Here is a 19,011-nt window from a genome sequence, read left to right on the forward strand (position 1 = left end):
AAATTTCTAAACAAGCAGAAATAATTGATTCCTTACATTCCAATAATTTCCAATTTATCAATTAACTTCACAAGCGGCAATTAAAGTATCAAGGTATCGTGTAATTATTATTATTAAGCACAAATTTTGCCGAGGTCCTGCGGCCGGATCCAGAGTGTCGTGTACACTGTCGAGAAACGTGCGACGCGATCCATAGATGTATCTGTATTGCCGAGGCGTTCGGCCCGCTCCAGAAGAAAGGAAGACATTTCCTTATGAACCTCCAGAATGAGAAGTTATTATAATATTAACACGTAGGATGTTCAATATCTATTAACAATTTAATAATTTACAAAAAATTCGAGTATATGAAGTTTCGATTTTTTACTATTTCCTCAAACAATTTATAATATAATTCCAGTAATTTAATTAAATAAAAGGAGTAATTATCACAAGTAATTCATGATTTGAATCCTAAAACTATCCGGACATTAATATAATTAGTAGCTATGCAAGGACTCTCGTCATCTCGTGCGTACGTAGCCCCCACAATTAGCAATAATTATTAATGTAAATTACCTATGGGGTAAATTCCCTCTTACAAGGTTAGGCAAGAGATTTACCTTGTCTCAAAGCCCACTCTCGATCATAATGTCGCAAAAAATCTCAATTCGGTGCCGAGAAATCCGAAACTATCCAAAAGTTATATAAAATAATTAATACATGCTCAATAATTCGAAATTAGACTATTAAATAAATTACCCTATCCAAAAATGGTAAATTCCTAAAATTCACCACGGGCTCACGTGCCCGGATTCTGAAAATATTTGGAGAAAAACGTTACCCATAATCTCAACAACTCAAATATACAATTTCCATCCAATTCCATAACTATTTTCGTGGTTAAAATCTCATTTGTCAAAACCTAGGTTTTTCATCTAAACCCTTGATTTTCAAGATTTACAGGTTATAATTTGCCCATAATCTATGTATTTAACTCAAAGTGTGTAGAATTAACTTACCTCCAAGTTGCTAGTTGAAATCCTCTCTCAAAGAGCTCCAAAATCGCCCAAAAATGGAGGAAAAATGGACTAAAATGACTGAGCTTCCCCCTTTTTAACATTCGGTCCAACAATCATTTCCGCACCTGTGGAGGCTTAGCCGCACCTGCGGAAAAGGTCTCGCAGGTGCGAGATTTTTCCTCTTGGCCTGGATCCGCACCTGCGCGTCTGCTTCTGCGCCCCAAGCCTTCGCACCTGCGGAATTGTCCGCTTCTGCGACCTAAATGCCGCATCTGCGACTGGCCAAGCGCAGGTGCGATTCTGACAGCAGCTGGGAGCTTCAGTTTTTGGGCTCCCAATTTCCAACTTGGTCCGAGCCTCGTCCGATTGACACTCGGGCCCCCGTCCGAATATACTAACAAGTTTGAAATCATAAAACGAACTCGCTCGAACCCTAGGAACGTGTAAAACAACATCAAAACTAAGAATCACACCTCAAACCAAATTGATTCAACTTAAAATTTTCAAATTCTTCAAACTTACTCCTAACATGCCAAAATATACTTATACTACTCGGAATGACACCTAATTTTGCGTGCAAGTCTTAAATCACCATACAGAGCTATTCTAAGGCTCGAAATTCCAAACGGACCTCAATTATTCCAAAACCTACTCCAAACCAAATTTAAAGAACATTAAACCTTAAAATAGTTGATTTTTCCTATTAAGCGCCGAAACGCTCCCAAGTTGTCCAAAACTCGATTCGAACATACGCCCAAGTCCAAAATTATCATACGAACCTATTAGAACCATCAAATCCGGATTCCGGAGTCGTTTTCTCAAAATGTTGACCGAAGTCAAACTTAGCATTTTAAAGCCAACTTAAGGAACCAAGTGTTCTGATTTCAACCTGAACACTTACAAATTCCGAACCAACCGTCCTCGCAAGTCATAAATTATTAAAAGCACATACACAGAGTTTTATTTTGGGGAACGGGGGTTCTAAAAGTCAAAATGACCGGTTGGATCATTACAAGTGTCATCAAGTCCTATAATACAAATAATCTGTTATAATAGCTTCTCTAGACACTAAACAAAGAGCAACACAGTATAATATAATCTTAGTTCCAAACAACATCAAATATTTCTATAATAGTGAGGAAAAGAAAAACAAACCACGTGCTAACCAGCACTTAGCCTCATCTCCTCAAAGACTAAAAAGTATAGGATATAGAACCTTGAAGGTTAGAAACTTTTTCAAAAAGAGGTTGCTCTATCAAATTGGAATGTGATTCCCTTTCCATCGTTGATTGTTGCAATAGCCTAAGGAGCACAAGCAAGTAATCACTCACAACTGCACGAAAACCAAATCTTCACCACATATCACTATATCATCACCGACATTACAAAATAGCACTCTCCCCTTCTCCCGTTTATTTTTTCACATTCTTCACTCTTTTGGTTTCTTTTTCATTACACCATCACATCTCATTTTTTCTTTCACTTCACATAACAAACCTGTAAAATATCACGGCAACACCACCAGCTTTAACTGAGAATCCTAATTCATGTCCAAATAGAAAAAAGAGAGCTTATATTAGAGACATAGACGACTTTGGTCCTGTAGAAAAGTACGCAATCGCAGATCATTGTAGAAATAAAAACTATAGAGTACTCTTAAACCAAAATAAGTAACCAAAAAGATAGATGATAAAGCATTAAAAAGGAAAAAGTACCTGATTATTATATGATTCTCTTAATTTACTAACCATTTTACCCCCAAGGAAAAAATGAAGGGAAGAAAGCAACGAAAGGTAAAAAAAGAAGATAATTTCTGTGAAGCCTGCTCTTTTTGATAAGCAAGTGACGCCTACTTTAAAAGATCACGTTTACAGAGAAAAGTATGAATATACCATAAAGTGAAACGAATGTGACGAAAATATATAGAGAAGAGTATTATTATATACTAACCGAATCAGGGAGTACTATGACTATCTACATCGTGCCATTCACATTCATAATTTAATCAACAACATTCAAAAATATCTTAAATCTCTTTGTTTCCAACGCAATCTATTGAGCAATTGAAAGTTCATCTCCATCATGAATCTTCAATACTATACCAAGTTACACAAAAATAGAGAAATAAGAAATGATTATAAGTAAAATACTGAAGATAAACCTACCTCCTATTTTTCTTTTTAGTAATCATTATCAATTAAAGTAGATGAATAAAATAGTAGTAATAAGAATTTATAAAGTCGGAGTCTGTAAAACTGAAAAATGTTATACATTAGTTATTGAAGATTGTAGAATTTTTGTGGTTGTATATTGATTCCACGCCAAATTTAGAAAGCAACAGTCTGTGGTGGAATCTAAAATTTATACAAGGGGATTAAAAAAAAATCTATTATCTGACAGTTGTAATTTGAACCTATGACCTAAAGCAAATTGGACCCCATTTACTGTTATAGTTGAATTTTTCTTTGTATCATGGAGATCTATTTAATAGCTCACATATAACCAAAAAAAAAGATCATTTTTACTCTATTTGTGTAATATAATTTTCAGATGAAGGGGTTTACCTTCACAGTTTACCCCACTTAGTTCCGCCACTCGCACCAATGTTTGTCAAAAGAATATATGAACACTTGTCAATTTTAAAGTCTATAATGAAAAAAAAGGAACTCTGCTGAATCTGAATAAAACCGTAGAAAATTGGGAAGGAGAACATAGAGAAACAAATTTAGTGGATTCCAAATGTACTGTAGGAGAACATTGAGATTGTGAGTTTGATGTAAGAGTTTGAATGTTGAATTAAATAGCTTCGCAAGTCTATCATTAGAAATCAAATAAACAAATAAACCAATTAATTTTAAAAGAAAAAAAAGGATAAATCGATAAATACGTTTCTATAGTAATTTCCATACTGTAGCTTATTTCAAATTTTTCACAGGCAGCCTTCAGCTTTCAAGTTGTAGGCATGGAAGAAAAACTACTCATTCTCTAGCAGCATAAACTATCCCATATCTCCTTTTTCATTTTATCCCAAAATCTTTTATAGGTGTCAGCCTTGTAGTACTAATCCTTAGTCCTTATTCCTATCATCGAAGTAATCAGTGAGCTACACATATATTTACACAAGAGAGTAATATGATAAAAGCGAGTTGTAGCAACATCCAACTATCAGGGAAAATAGTGATAAAAGTCGAGCAGAAACATAAAACCTAGCTCTCCGAATTAGAAGTTAATGTTAACTTTGCATCTATCACATGAAGAAGCCTAAAGTAGGAAATTTGCGAAAAAGCTAAGATAAAAAAAGCTCAGCAAATATGAAAAAAGCCTTTCATAAAAGAAAATGAATTAAAGTTTCTATCAAGAACAGTCCTTTTACAACATTTAGATAGTAATGGCAGGTCATTAGTTACATACAGAGAAAAAATAATTATCATGATGAGAAAAGGTTTAGCTGGATAAATAAAGATGCTACCAGAGATACGATTACAATAAATGTACCTTAAGTACACTTACTTCAAAGATACATTTGCTGGATTTCTATATAATATACTGCACAAACTTGTTAATGAAATGTTCCAAAATTGAATGTGTAGCATGAATAGTCATTTAGAAAATAGATGTAAAGCTCAAACCTTCCTCTGAGCAGGCTAGAAAATGAGAAAGGTTTAGTATACCTTTTAATATGTCAAAATTGAGCTCAACAACTTTGCATCCAATTTTAGTTTTAGCATCAGGAGGCAAAAAAGTTGTCTTTGTTCCTGTGATTCTTTCAAAGTTCTATATTCTAATAGGAATAATGAGTGATCATTGAAAAAGGTCATGTGTCAACACACTACTCTCAAGGCTCCAGGCTATCGTCAGTTATCCTATGATTAGTTGCTCTCAAAGGCATTCACCTTTTCTTTCTAAGCAAACCTTTATAGCCGTATTCCCTAACAAAAAGCATGACATTCTTTACTTTCATCAATTTACCAGGAGGTATATCTCATCAGACTTTATATCTCAATATCTATCTTTTCCATCTCAAAGTTCATGCTTCTCAAAAATTTCGACATCACTTAAGTTTTGTGAATATAAGAACGAACAACACTTGAGTTCTGTGACACAAAAGAACAAAAAAGACTCTGAACATTGTTGCCAACCTCCCCTCAAAAATCCAATGTGTTGTTCCCCCATCTATGCTTAGAGTAAACGAAATATAGAGGGACTTCACTATTTCTCATAACATGTGATGACCCAAAATGTCATCTTTAAATTTAATAAGTAATTATGTGTTCTAAGACCTCGAAAAGCACCATTTATTATTTCTCGACTTGCGTGCACAGTCCGTACAATTTTTCGAAAAATGTTTATGTGAAAAATGAATTAAAATATGAAATAGAGCTTTAAAACTCAACTAAATTGACTTTGGTTAATATTTTGAGCAAACGGACCCGGATCAGTGTTTTGATAATTTTGGTAGGTCCGTATCGTGATTTGGGACTTGGGCGTATTCCCGGAATCGAATTCCGAGGTCCCTAACCCGAGATATGGAATTTTGATGAACAATTAAAAGATGAAAGTTTAATGATTTTTAAGAAATTACAGATGTTGGATTTATTGACTCCGGGTCCGTATTTTGGTTCCGGAGCCTGGTATAGGTCCACTATAATATTTATGACTTGTCTGCCAAATTTGGTGAGAATCGGAGTTGACTTGACGTGATTCGGACGTCCGGTTGTGAAAATATAAGTTTTAAAGTTTTCTTGAAAACTTCCTTTGATTTGATGTCCGATAAGTAGTTCTAGATGTTATTTTGGCGATTTGATCGAGCAAGCAATTTCGTATGATGTTTTAGGATTTGGGTGCATGTTTGGTTTGGAGCCCCGAGGGCTCGGGTGAGTTTCAGATGCTCAACGGGCCATTTTGGACTTAAGGAAGATATCAGATTTCTGGTGTTTTGTTGCAGAAATCTTACTCATCGCGATCGCGTGAAGTTGTTCGCGATCACGTAAGGCAAACTGAGAGGCCAACCAAAGTTGCTCTTCGCGTTCGCGAATTTGAGGACGCGATCGCATAGGGGTGTGAAGTGGTGCTTCGCGAACGCGTGAACAAGGTCGCGTTCGCGTAGAGTTAAAGAGGCTAAAGCTGAGCCACGCGCTTACTCATCGCGATCGCGTGAGGTCGTTTGTGATCGCGTAAGTCTGCGAGTCAAAGCATCGCGTTCGCGTGGCATTTCACGCATTCGCGTAGAGTAAATTTTTGGGGCAGCAAAGTAGAGCTTCGCGATCGCGAGGCTATTCATTCGATCGCGATTAAGAAAAAACTGGGCAGCCAAAAAAATTTGCTTCGCGATCGCGAAGCATTGTACGTGATCGCGTAAGGTAAAATTTGGGCGAACAAAACTTAAATTCTAGAAAATGGGATTCGTCCCATTTCAACCCTTTTCCATTTTTGAGCTCGGGTAAGGCGATTCTTGGGAGATTTTCACAGGAAAATTTTTGGGTAAGTGTTCCTTATCCTATATTGATTATATTTCATGATTCCTCACTCATTTATATCATGAATCCGTGAATTTATGGAAGAAAAATCAGATATTTATAAAATCTTCCAAAAACGAAAATTTAAGATTTGAAGGTCCATTTGACATCGGAATTTGATAAATTTTGTATGGTTGGACTCGAATCGGAACGAGTGTTCGGATTTTGTAAGTTTTTTCGAGATTTGAGACGTGGGTCCCACTGTCGAATATTTTAATGAATTTCAAATTTTTATCCGAAAAATTAATAAATTCATATGGAATTATTTTCTTATGATTCGTATTGAGTATATCGAATTGTTTGTGAATAGATTTGAAGCTTTTGGAGACAAATTTAAAAGAAAAAGTTGTGGTCGAGTAATTGATTAGAATTTGCAAAGCGAGGTAAGTGTCGCGGTTAACCTTGACTTGAGGGAATAGAAACCGTACACTAGTTATTTTATGAAATGCATGTGAATGACGTATAGGCGAGGTGACGAGTATCTATACGTCATAAAATTAATTGTTTGCATAATTACTTGAAAAACCATAAATCGTTTTAAATCATGAATTAATTATTATAATAATTATTTCTCTCCTATTCTTTGTCAAATATTAATTCTTGAATTCCTGTATTAATTGTTACATGCTATTTGAATTATGTGTCTTAATTGTTATTTGACATTTAGCATATTAAATATTAAACTGCCTATTTTCTCCCTGATTTTCATAATAACTTGTTATTTGTCATTGTTTGTTTCATAATTAAATCATAATTATTGTATGATTGTCGTCTTGTAATTTTATATTAATTGTTGCATTTATTGAGAAAATTTCTTCTATAAGACTTATTAAAAGTCCATATTGGAGGATCGGGTTGCACGCCGCAATAGACTTATTAAAAGTCCATATTGGAGGATCGGGTTGCACGCCGCAACAGACTTATTTAAAAGTCGATATAAATATATATTGGGGGATCGGGTTGCACGCCGCAACAGACTTGATTAAAATAAATATATTGGAGGAGCGGGTTGCACGGCACAACAGAATTGAATATGAGGAGGGGGTTGCACGCCGCAACAGAATTGAATATGAATATATTGTGAGAGCGGGTTGCACGCTGCAACGGAAATTGATGGAAATGATAAATGGATTATGACTGCTGAGTTGGCTTCAATTATTATAAATGAGTTATCTGATTTATTTGTATTATTTGTTGTTGTTACTAATATTGTGTACAGGTTAATGTAAGTGACCCGCCTTAGCCTCGTCACTACTTCATCGAGGTTAGGCTCAGCACTTACTAGTACATGGGGTCGGTTGTACTGATACTACACTCTGCACTTCTTGTGCAGATTACGGAGTTGGTCCCAGCGACGTATCATAGGCTTGCTCGGATTTCAGCTATCAAAGGAGACTTGAAGTATAACTGCACGGCGTCCGCAGTTCTGAAGTCCCCGTCTACTTCACTTTAGCTGTGTGTTTATTTCCAGACAGCTTTGTTTTATTCAGACCCTTATTTGTATTATTCTAGAAGCTCGTGCACTTGTGACACCAATTCTGGGATGGCATTTAGACACCATTGTTTTTATGGATTATTCACTATATTTCAGAATTTAATTCTCCAATAGTTCTTTATTATTAATAAATTTGAAAAGAATTGTTTTAAAAATTGATAATATTATTCTAACATTGGCTTGCCTAGCAAGTGAAATATTAGGCGCCATCACGGTCCGAAGGTGAGAATTTCGGGTCGTGACAGTTGGTATCAGAGCCCTATGTTACATAGGTCTCACGAGTCACGAGCAAGCTTAGTAGAGTCTGAAGGATCGGTACGGAGACATCTGTACTTATCTCTCATAGGCTATAAAGTTTAGGAATAATATCACTTCTTTCTTATTCTATCGTGTGAATTTATTCTATCATCTATGATTTAATCACTCTACTTTTATTCTCTCGCAGATGGTGAGAACACGTAATACCTCTACCGATGGACAGGGACCAGAACCCCCGGTGGAAACTATGGCCAGGGGTATAGGTCGAGGCCGAGGTCGTGCTAGAGGCAGAGGCCGAGGTAGAGCTCAGTCCAGAGCTCGAGCAGCTGCACCTGTTGTAGAACCTCAGGTAGACCTTCAGGAGGAGGTTCCAGTTCAGAATGTACCAGTTGGACCAGTTCAGGTCCCGGAAGGATTCATAGCCACTCCAGTACTTCAGGATGCTCTAGTCCTTTTGGTAAGTCTTATGGAGGGCGTGGCCCAGAATGGTACATTTCCAGTGGCACCAGCCGTCTCACAGGCTGGGGGAGGAGCACAAATTCCCACTACTCCCGCTCCGAAGTAGATGGCTCCCCAGAATCAGGCTCCAGCAGCCCCGCCAGTTGGAGTAGTTCAGCCAGTTGTTGCGGCACAGACCGGTGATAGGCCCGCCATGTCTTTTGAGGCCTTATTGAGTTTGGATAAGTTTACTAAGCTCTTTCCAGTTCACTTCAGTGGTACACCTTCTGAGGACCCACAGGATTATCTTGAACACTGCCACGAGGTGTTACGGAACATGGGTATAATTGAGACTAACGAGGTTAATTCTGCTGTATTTCAGATGACGGGTTCCGCCAAGAGATGGTGGAGAGATTATACATTGACCAGACCAGTTGGATCACCTGCACTTACCTGGGAGCAGTTCTCTCGGCTATTTCTGGAGAAGTTCCTTCCTATCACACTGAGAGAGGAATTCCGCAAGCAATTTGAGCGTCTACAGCAGGGCAATATGACTATTACTCAGTATGAGTCCTGTTTTGTGGATTTGGCCCGTCATACTCTCCTTTTACTACCTACTGAGGGAGAGAGAGTGAGGATGTTTATTGAAGGACTCACTCACCCTATCAGGCTTCAGATGGCCAAGGAGACCGGAAGTGAGATTTCTTTTCAGGCGGCTGCTAATGTCGCGAGAAGGATCGAGATGATTCTTGCACAAGAGAGAGGGAAGAGGTCTGATAAGAGGCCTCGTCAGTTCGGTGGCTTCAGTGGTGCCTCATCTGGAGGCAGGGGTAATTTTGGTAGGGGTCATCCTCCCAGACCGTTTCATTAAGCACTTCATGCATCTCCCGGTGCTTCAGGGAGTCATAGTCCTATTATGCCTTACTCTGGGCAGCCAGCATTCAGTGCACATTCAGCTCCTATCAGTGCATCACCACTCCAGAGTTACTACAGCAGTTATCCGGACCATTCGGGTCAGCTTCAGCTTCAGCAGCCACGTCATCAGGATGGGTGTTATGAGTGTGGAAACATTGGTCACATCATGAGGTATTGCCCTAGATTGGCGAGTAATAGATCTCGAGAAGATTCTCGTGCCATCATACCGGCACCAGTTGTTTCCCCGCCTGCTCAGCCAGCTAGAGGTAGGGGTCAGGCAACTAGAGGTGGAGGTCAGGCCATTAAAGGTGGAGGTCGGACCGTTAGAGGTGGAGGCGAGCCAGTTAGAGGCCGTCCCAGGGACGCAATTCAAAGTGGTGGGGCCCAACCTCGATTTTATGCTTTTCCAGCTAGGCCTGAGGCCGACTCATCCGATTCTGGGATCACATGTATTATTCCAGTTTGCCATAGAGTCGCTTCAGTTCTATTTGATCCAGGATCTACTTATTCCTATGTGTCCTCCTATTTTGCTTCATATTTGGTTGTGCCTTGTGATTCTTTGAGTGCTTCTGTGTGTGTATCTACACCGGTGGGAGACTCTGTGATAGTAGATCATGTCTATCATTCGTGTGTGGTTACTATTGGTAATCTTGAGACTAGTGTGTATCTTCTACTCCTTGATATGGTAGATTTTGATATCATCTTGGGTATGGATTGACTGTCCCTTTATCATGCTATATTGGATTGTCATGCCAAGACAGTGACCCTAGCTATGCCGGGGTTACCTTGGTTAGAGTGAAAAGGAACTCCTGGTCATTCTGCCAGCAGTGTTATTTCTTATATGAAAGCTCGGCGTATGGTAGAGAAAGGGTGTCTAGCCTATTTGGCTTATATTCGCGATCCTAGTGTAGATGTTCCTTCTATAGACTCAGTACCAGTTGTTCGTGGATTTGCAGAAGCATTTCCTGCAGATCTGCCGGGGATGCCACCCGATAGAGATATTGACTTCTGCATTGATTTGGCTCCGGGCACTCAGCCCATTTCTATTCCACCATACCGTATGGCCCCGCCGGAGTTGAAAGAATTGAAAGAGCACTTACAAGACTTACTTGATCAGGGATTTATTAGACCCAGTATCTCGCTCTGTGGTGCACCAGTATTATTTGTAAAGAAGAAAGATGGCTCTATGCGGATGTGTATAGATTATCGGTAGTTGAACAAGGCCACTATCAAAAACAAATATCCATTGCCAAGAGTTGTTGACTTATTTGATCAGCTTCAGGGTGCCAAGGTTTTTTCGAAGATTGATTTGAGGTTTGGCTATCATCAGTTGAAGATTAAGGCATCTGATATCCCTAAGACAGCTTTTCGGACTCGGTATGGGCATTACGAATTCATAGTGATATCATTTGGGTTGACAAATGCCCCAGCAACATTTATGGATCTGATGAATCGGGTGTTCAAGCCCTATTTGGATTCTTTTGGTGGTTGTATTCATTGATGATATCTTGATTTACTCCAGCAGTCGAGAGGACCATGAGCAGCATCTTCGGAGTGTGCTTCAGACTTTGAAGAATAATCAGTTATATGCCAAATTTTCAGAATGTGAGTTTTGGTTAGACTCAGTTGCCTTTTTAGGGCATGTTGTATCGGAAGAAGGTATAAATGTGGATCCTAAGAAGATAGATTCTGTTCAAAATTGGCCTAGACCTACTTCAATTACAGAGATTCGGAGTATCCAGGGTTTGGCAGGTTATTATCGTCAGTTCGTAGAAGGGTTTTCATCTATAGCAAGCCCATTGACCAGATTGACCCAGAAAGGTGTCCCATTCAGATGGTCAGACGAGTGTGAGTTGAGCTTTCAGAAGCTCAAGACTGCTTTGACTACGATGCCAGTGTTGGTATTACCCACAGGTTCAGGATCGTATACAGTATATTGTGATTCATCTCACATTGGGCTTGGCGAAGTATTAATGCAAGATGGCAGGGTGATTGCATATGCGTCATGGCAGTTGAAGGTTCATGAGAAGAATTATCCTGTTCATGACTTAGAACTGGCAGCCATTGTTCATGCGCTGAAGATTTGGAGGAACTACCTCTACGGTGTCTCGTGTGAGGTATTTACTGATCATCGTAGCCTTCAGTACCTGTTCAAACAAAAAGATCTTAATTCGAGGTAGCGAAGATGGTAGGAGTTATTGAAAGACTATAATATCACCATTTGTATCATCCCGGAAAGGCCAATGTGGTGGCCGATGCTTTGAGTAGAAAGGTTGTGAGTATGGGCAGTCTTGTGTGTATTCCGATTGGTGAGAGGCCATTAGCTGCAGATGTTCAGACTTTGGCTAATCAGTTCGTGAGGTTAGATATTTTAGAACCCAGTCGGGTTCTAGCTTGGTACAAGGTGCCTTGGATAAGGTCAAGATTATTCAAGATCGACTTCGCACAGCTCAGTCTAAGCAAAAGAGTTATGCCGACCGTAAAGTTTGTGATATTGCATTCATGGTTGGAGAAAGAATATTGCTCCGAGTTTCACCTATGAAAGGTGTAATGAGGTTCCGAAAGAAGGGCAAGTTGAGCCCTAGGTATATCGGACCCTTTGAAATTCTTGAAAGGGTAGGTGAAGTAGCCTACAGGCTTGCATTGCCACCTAGTTTATCAGCGGTTCATCCGGTGTTCCATGTGTCTATGCTCCGGAAATATCATGGTGATCTGTCTCATGTGTTAGATTTCAGCTCAGTCCAATTGGACAAAGATTTGACTTACGAGGAGGAGCCGGTGACTATTCTAGCCCGGTAGGTCCGACAGTTGAGGTCTAAGAATTATCCTTCAGTTCGGGTGCAATGGAGAGGTCAGCCGATAGAGGCATCTACCTGGGAGTCCGAGTCGGACATGCGGAGTAAATATCCACACTTATTCACCAGCTCAGGTACTTTTTTTTCTAACTCCATTTGAGGACAAACGTTTGTTTTAGAGGTGGAGAATGTGATGACCCAAAATGTCATCTTTAAATTTAATAAGTAATTCTGTGTTCTAAGACCTCGAAAAGTACCATTTATCATTCCTCGACTTGCGTGCACAGTCCGTACAATTTTTCGGAAAGTTTTTTATGTGAAAAATGGATTAAAATGTGAAATAAAGCTTTAAAACTCAACCGAGTTGACTTTGGTCAATATTTTGAGAAAACAGACCCGGATCAGTGTTTTGACAATTCCGGTAGGTCCGTATCGTGATGTGAGACCTGGACGTACGCCCGGAATCGAATTCCGAGGTCCCTAGTCCGAGATATGAAATTTTTGATAAAAAATTAAAAGATGAAAGTTTAATGATTTTTAAGAAATTACTGATGTTGATTTGACATGATTCGGACGTCTGGTTGTAAAAATATAAGTTTTAAAGTTTTTTTCAAAACTTCTTTTGATTTGATGTCTGATTCGTAGTTCTAAGTATTATTTTGACGATTTGATCGCACAAGCAAGTTCGTATGATGTTTTAGGACTTGGGTACATGTTTGGTTTGGATCCCCGAGGGCTTGGGTGAGTTATTGATGCTCAAGGGGCCATTTTGGACTTAAGGAAGATGGCAGATTTCTGGTATTTTGTTACAGAAATCTTACTCATCGTGATCGCGTGAAGTCGTTCGCGATTGCGTAAGGCAAGCTGAGAGGCCAGCCAAAGTTGCTCTTCGCGTTCGCGAATTTGAGGATGCGATCGCGTAAGGGTGTGAAGTGGTGCTTCGCGAACGCGTGAACAAGGTCGCGTTCGCGTAGAGTTAAAGAGGCTAAAGCTGAGCCACATGCTTACTCATCGCGATCACGTGAGGTCGTTCACGATCGCTTAAGTCTGCAAGTCAAAGCATCGCGTTCGCGTAGAGTAAATTTCTAGGGAAGCAAAGTAGAGCTTCGTGATCATGAGGCTCTTCATGCGATCGCGATTAAGAAAAAACTGGGCAGCCAAAAAAAAAGTGCTTCGCGATCACGAAGCATTGTACGCGATCGCATAAGGTAAAATTTGGGCAAACAAAACTTAAGTTCTAGAAAATGGGATTAGTCCCATTTTCAACCCTTTTTCATTTTTGAGCTCGGGTAAGGCGATTCTTGGGAGATTTTCACGGAAAAACATTGGGGTAAATTTTTCTTATCCTATATTGATTATATTTCATGATTCCATACTCATTTATATCATGAATCCGTGAATTTATGGGAAAAAAATCAGATTTTTATAAAATCTTCCAAAAACGAAAATTTAAGATTTGAAGGTCCATTTGACATCGGAAATTGATAAATTTTGTAGGTTGGACTCGTATCGGAACGAGTGTTCGGATTTCGTAAGTTTTTCCGAGATTTGAGACGTGGGTCCCACTGTCAAATATTTTAATGAATTTCAGATTTTTATCCGAAAAATTAATAACTTCAAATGGAATTAATTCTTATGATTCATATTGAGTATATGAAATTGTTTGTGAATAGATTTGAAGCTTTTGGAGACAAATTTAAAAGGAAAAGTTGTGGTCGAGTAATTGATTGGAATTTGCAAAGCGAGGTAAGTGTCTTGGTTAACCTTGACTTGAGGGAATAGAACCCTTAAACTAGTTGTTATGTGAAATGCATGTGAACGACATATAGGCGAGGTGACGAGTGTCTATACGTCGTCAAATTAATTGTTTGCATAATTACTTGAAAAACCATAAATCGTTTTAAATCATGAATTAATTATTATAATAATTGTTTCTCTCATATTCTTTGTCACATATTAATTCTTGAATTCCTGCATTAATTGTTACATGCTATTTGAATTGTGTGTCTTAATTGTTATTTGACATTTAGCATATTAAATATTAAACTGCCTATTTTCTCCCTTATTTTCATAATAACTTGCTATTTGTCATTGTTTGTTTCATAATTAAATCATAATTATTGTATGCTTGTCGTCTTGTAATTTTATATTAATTGCTGCATTTATTGAGAAAATTTCTTCTATAAGAATTAGTAAATGAATATATTGGAGGAGCGGGTTGCACGCCGCAATAAAATAAAATTGAAATGAATATATTGGAGGATCGGGTTGCACACCGCAACAGACTTATTAAAAGTCCATATTGGAGGATCGGGTTGCACGCCGCAATAGACTTATTTAAAAGTTGATATATATATATATATATATATATATATATATATATATATATATATATATATATATATATATATATATATATATCGGGTTGCACGCCGCAACATACTTAATTAAAATGAATATATTGGAGGAGCGGGTTGTACGCCGCAACAGAATTGAATATGAATATATTGTGAGAGCGGGTTGCTCGCTGCAACGGAAATTGATGGAAATAATAAATGGATTATGACTACTGAGTTGGCTTCAATTATTATAAATGAGTTATCTGATTTTTTTCTATTATTTGTTGTTGTTACTAATATTGTGTACAGGCTAATGTAAGTGACCCGCCTTAGCCTCGTCACTACTTCGTCGAGGTTAGGCTCAACACTTACCAGTACATGGGGTCGGTTGTACTGATACTACACTCTGCACTTCTTGTGCAGATTACAGAGTTGGTCCTAGCGGTGTACCATAGACTTGCTCGGATTTCAGCTATCAAAGGAGATTTGAGGTATAACTGCACGACGTCCGCAGTTCTGAAGTCCCCGTCTACTTCACTTTAGCTGTGTGTTTATTTCCAGACAACTTTATTTTATTCAGACCCTTATTTGTATTATTCTAGAAGCTCGTGCACTTGTGACACCAATTTTGGGATGGTATTTAGACACCGTTGTTTTTATGGATTATTCACTATATTTCAGAATTTAATTCCGCAATTGTTCGTTGTTATTAATAAATTTAAAAATAATTATTTTAAAAATTGATAATATTATTCTAACGTTGGCTTGCCTAGCAAGTGAAATGTTAGGCGCCATCATGGTCCGAAGGTGGAAATTTCGGATCGTGACATAACAGGCATGCCAAAATCATAAAATATTAAGATGAAAACAATGTTTGGTTTAAATTAAGATGAACTCTCTGTTTACTTGTTTATTTTTCAAATATTCAATCCGTATTTGTGAAATGTTTCTATACCTCAAATCTATGGAAGAGAACTTGGATAACAGTGAAAAAGCGAATTCCCCATATGGTGAAAAGGCAATAATACAATAAAGTTGGTAAAATAGAGTTAATGGCCATCAAAAGGAAACAAAAGTGTAGAGAAGATTAAAAAACTATATGAGTAAACTATAATCTTCATTGAAAGATCAAAGACATTATTGTCGAACTTTGTTACCAGAAAGATACATGCAGTATAGTTATTTATTGGGCTAATAATTATGGTAATAGTATTTAAGAATGTTTAGAGAAATAGTTGTCAATTGTGCAAATAGATTAGTTATGAATTGTGCATAAATCACAGTGGCGAAGATTATTTGGAATGTACCTCAATCTCGTAATGGCATTATGTCTTCGCAATCCTTATGTGTTGACACCTATACAATTAAATTAGCCAAATATAACGATATCTTTACCCCGTACAGGCTCAAAGCATAAAGTTATTTTTTGGTTGTACGTTATTCTTGTATTTGCCGTACAATAACAAAACTAAAGCGACTTTCCTACTTCCTAATTAATGTGCAACAGTTGGATTGTTGAGTCAACATCAGTAGTTGCTCATTCTAGGTGCAAGAAACAACATATTTTACCCGAAGAATTAGAGTATGCAAATATAAATATATTAATCACTCATGATAGCAAAATTATGTCGTGATATTTTTTTAGAATAGAGTAGGCAAATAAGATTACAGTACAATTGCGTGACCACACAAAAAGTGAAGAAAACGAAAATGATGAAAAACATTACAAAAAAAGAGAGTAGAAGTGAGGAGAAAAGAGAGCACTCGGCACATTGGCACTTCACATAGAAGGACATAATCATTCACACACAACATAGAACACAAATGTTAATTGGTAGCATACAGAAGCAAGAACTGAATCCCCAGGTTGACAATTTGTTCTCAAAAAGCACACAAAGATAGAAGACTTTTTTTGCAATATAAACGTGAAATTACACCACAGAACCGCTTCATATACACAATTGTTTCTTCCCACAATGCTTATATCAGTTCGAGAGATAGAAGGCAACCCCCATGGGTTCGAACATCGTGAATGATATCAGATTATTAGTTACTTATTTTATTTATGCCAATTATGCTCTTTCAATAGAATTAGAGTAGAAAAATATTATAGTTGAGTAGATTAGAATTGCTAAGCATAATTGGTAAGGATTAAGTTTGAAAGTACTACATACCGGGATCTGTTGAATGAATAGAAGTAGTTGTTGATTCCGGGTGGCAGGTAAGGCATTTTTTCGAACAGTTCATGGGCGTAAAAATAAAAAGGGAGAGAAGGGTATTAAAGAGATGGAGGAGTACAGAGAAAGTGAAGGAGATGGAGGAGTATAGAGAAAGCCACTGATGTCACTCTTGGTTTAAAAGGGTAGAATTAAATAGAATTGTAATACGTAAAGATAGGAAAAGTTGTAACTTTTGGATTTTTTCTTAAATAATAAAGTAAATTTTGAGAAAAAGATAAATTACCTTCCTGGTCATAGAACGTGCCATGTCACCTCTTCAAGTCACTCAATTATTTATATATAGATAGATAAGTTTTTCATCTCAATTTAGGTGCCGCTCTTTTCTTTTTAATGAGTTCGTACAGAATAACATATTTTATATTTAATAATAATAGAGGTGTCACGACCCAAAACTCTAAGCTGTCGTGATGGCGCTTATCGATGGTACTAGGCAAGTCGGCCTTTAAAAATACTTTAATATTTCATAAAAAGGATAATTCAATGCTTTTTCATACTAGAAATTTTTACAAAAGCCGAAGTTGAATTCAAAATAAAATGCGGAAAGATAGCCCCAAACATTGGGGTGTCACCAAGTCATGAGCATCTAGATATCCAGTCTAATAAAAACAGTGTCTAAGTATCAATACAGGAAAGAAAGAAAGCATAGAAAGAGAGACAACGTCTGCGGACACCGGCAGCTACCTCGAAGTCTCTGGTACTCGATCGCGCACGAACTCAACGACCTCCGTGATCTAACACACCTGGATCTGCACATGAAGTGCAGGGTGTAGCATGAGTACAACCAACTCAGCAAGTAATAGAAATAAATAAGGAACTGCGAAATAGTGAGGAGCTATACAATTACAGTTCATTTTCAATAATTCCAGCAAATAATAGACATGCTTTCGCATCCGGCAGTTTAAGTCTAATCAATTTTATACAGTTAAAGTTCAGGTAATTCAGATATAAAATCTTTCAGGAATTTCACAACAATGGCAAATAGAAACTAAGTGCATCAACAAATGAAAACAAAGCAAGTACCGCCTCTCAGGGCAACAGTCACTCAACGCGTCACAACAACTCAAATCACTCGACTCTCAGCCCTCAGTACTCACACTAAATAGGTACTTGCGCTCACTAGGGGTGTGCAGACTCCGGAGGGGCTCCTTCAGCCCAAGCGCTATATCGCTGCGGTGTGCAACCCGATCTCATATAAATAGCCATAAGGCTCGTTGCGGCGTGCAACCCGATCCATATATATATACAGCCCTGAGGCTTGTTGTAGCGTGCAACCCGATCCATATATACAACCCTAAGGCTCGTTGCGACGTGCAACCCTATCCATCGTTGCGGCATGCAATCTGATCCATATATATACCTATAGCTCACAGCTCGACACTCAGGCCCTAACTCAGTCACCAACCTCTCCAGTCTCTCGGGCTCTCAGAAATCATAAAGATCAGCCCAAACAAAATAACATAGTGTATCAACAAGAATCAAGAAGAGATGAGATATGATGCGCAAGAAAAACCATGACTGAGTACAAAATATCAATTAGCAAATAATTCAACAAGTACGTGACCTTTGCGGGTCCCAACAGTACTATCACATAGTTTAAGCATAATTTCTAACATGATTTGCAGTCAAATTTCTATAACACAGAGAGAACATGTAATTAACAATAGTCTATTCGACTTTAGAGTCTCACGGGTCGGACCAAGTCACAATCCCCCATGGTGAACGAACACACGCCCGTCACCTAGCATGTGCGTCACCTCCAAAATAGTCACATCATACCAAAATCCGGGGTTGCATGCCCTTAGGACCAGATTTAAAACTGTTACTTACCTAAAACCGCGCCAAATCCTACTCCGCAATGCCCTTGCCCCTCGAATCAATCTCCAAATGCCCCGAATCTAGCCACAAGCAGTACGATATAATTAATATAAGCTAAAAGAATCAATTCCACAAGAAAAATACGAAATTATAAGCCAAAATCCGAAATAGGCTCAAACCTGGCCCCCGGGCCCACGTC

The 19,011-nt window shown here is 38.2% G+C and overlaps 1 long non-coding RNA gene across 1 annotated transcript; it reads right to left on the reverse strand.

Moving 5' to 3' along the window:
* Nucleotides 1-1,942: 1,942 nt before the first annotated feature.
* Nucleotides 1,943-17,086, reverse strand: LOC142178485 (uncharacterized). The gene is made up of 3 exons (XR_012706648.1): nt 16,932-17,086; nt 16,065-16,113; nt 1,943-2,541 (listed from the first exon to the last, which is right to left on the reverse strand). It is a non-coding gene; the product is annotated as an uncharacterized LOC142178485 (long non-coding RNA).
* Nucleotides 17,087-19,011: the final 1,925 nt, after the last annotated feature.

Source organism: Nicotiana tabacum, chromosome 24 (genome assembly GCF_000715075.1).
Source record: "Nicotiana tabacum cultivar K326 chromosome 24, ASM71507v2, whole genome shotgun sequence".
In the NCBI taxonomy this organism is placed as follows: Eukaryota; Viridiplantae; Streptophyta; class Magnoliopsida; order Solanales; family Solanaceae; genus Nicotiana; species Nicotiana tabacum.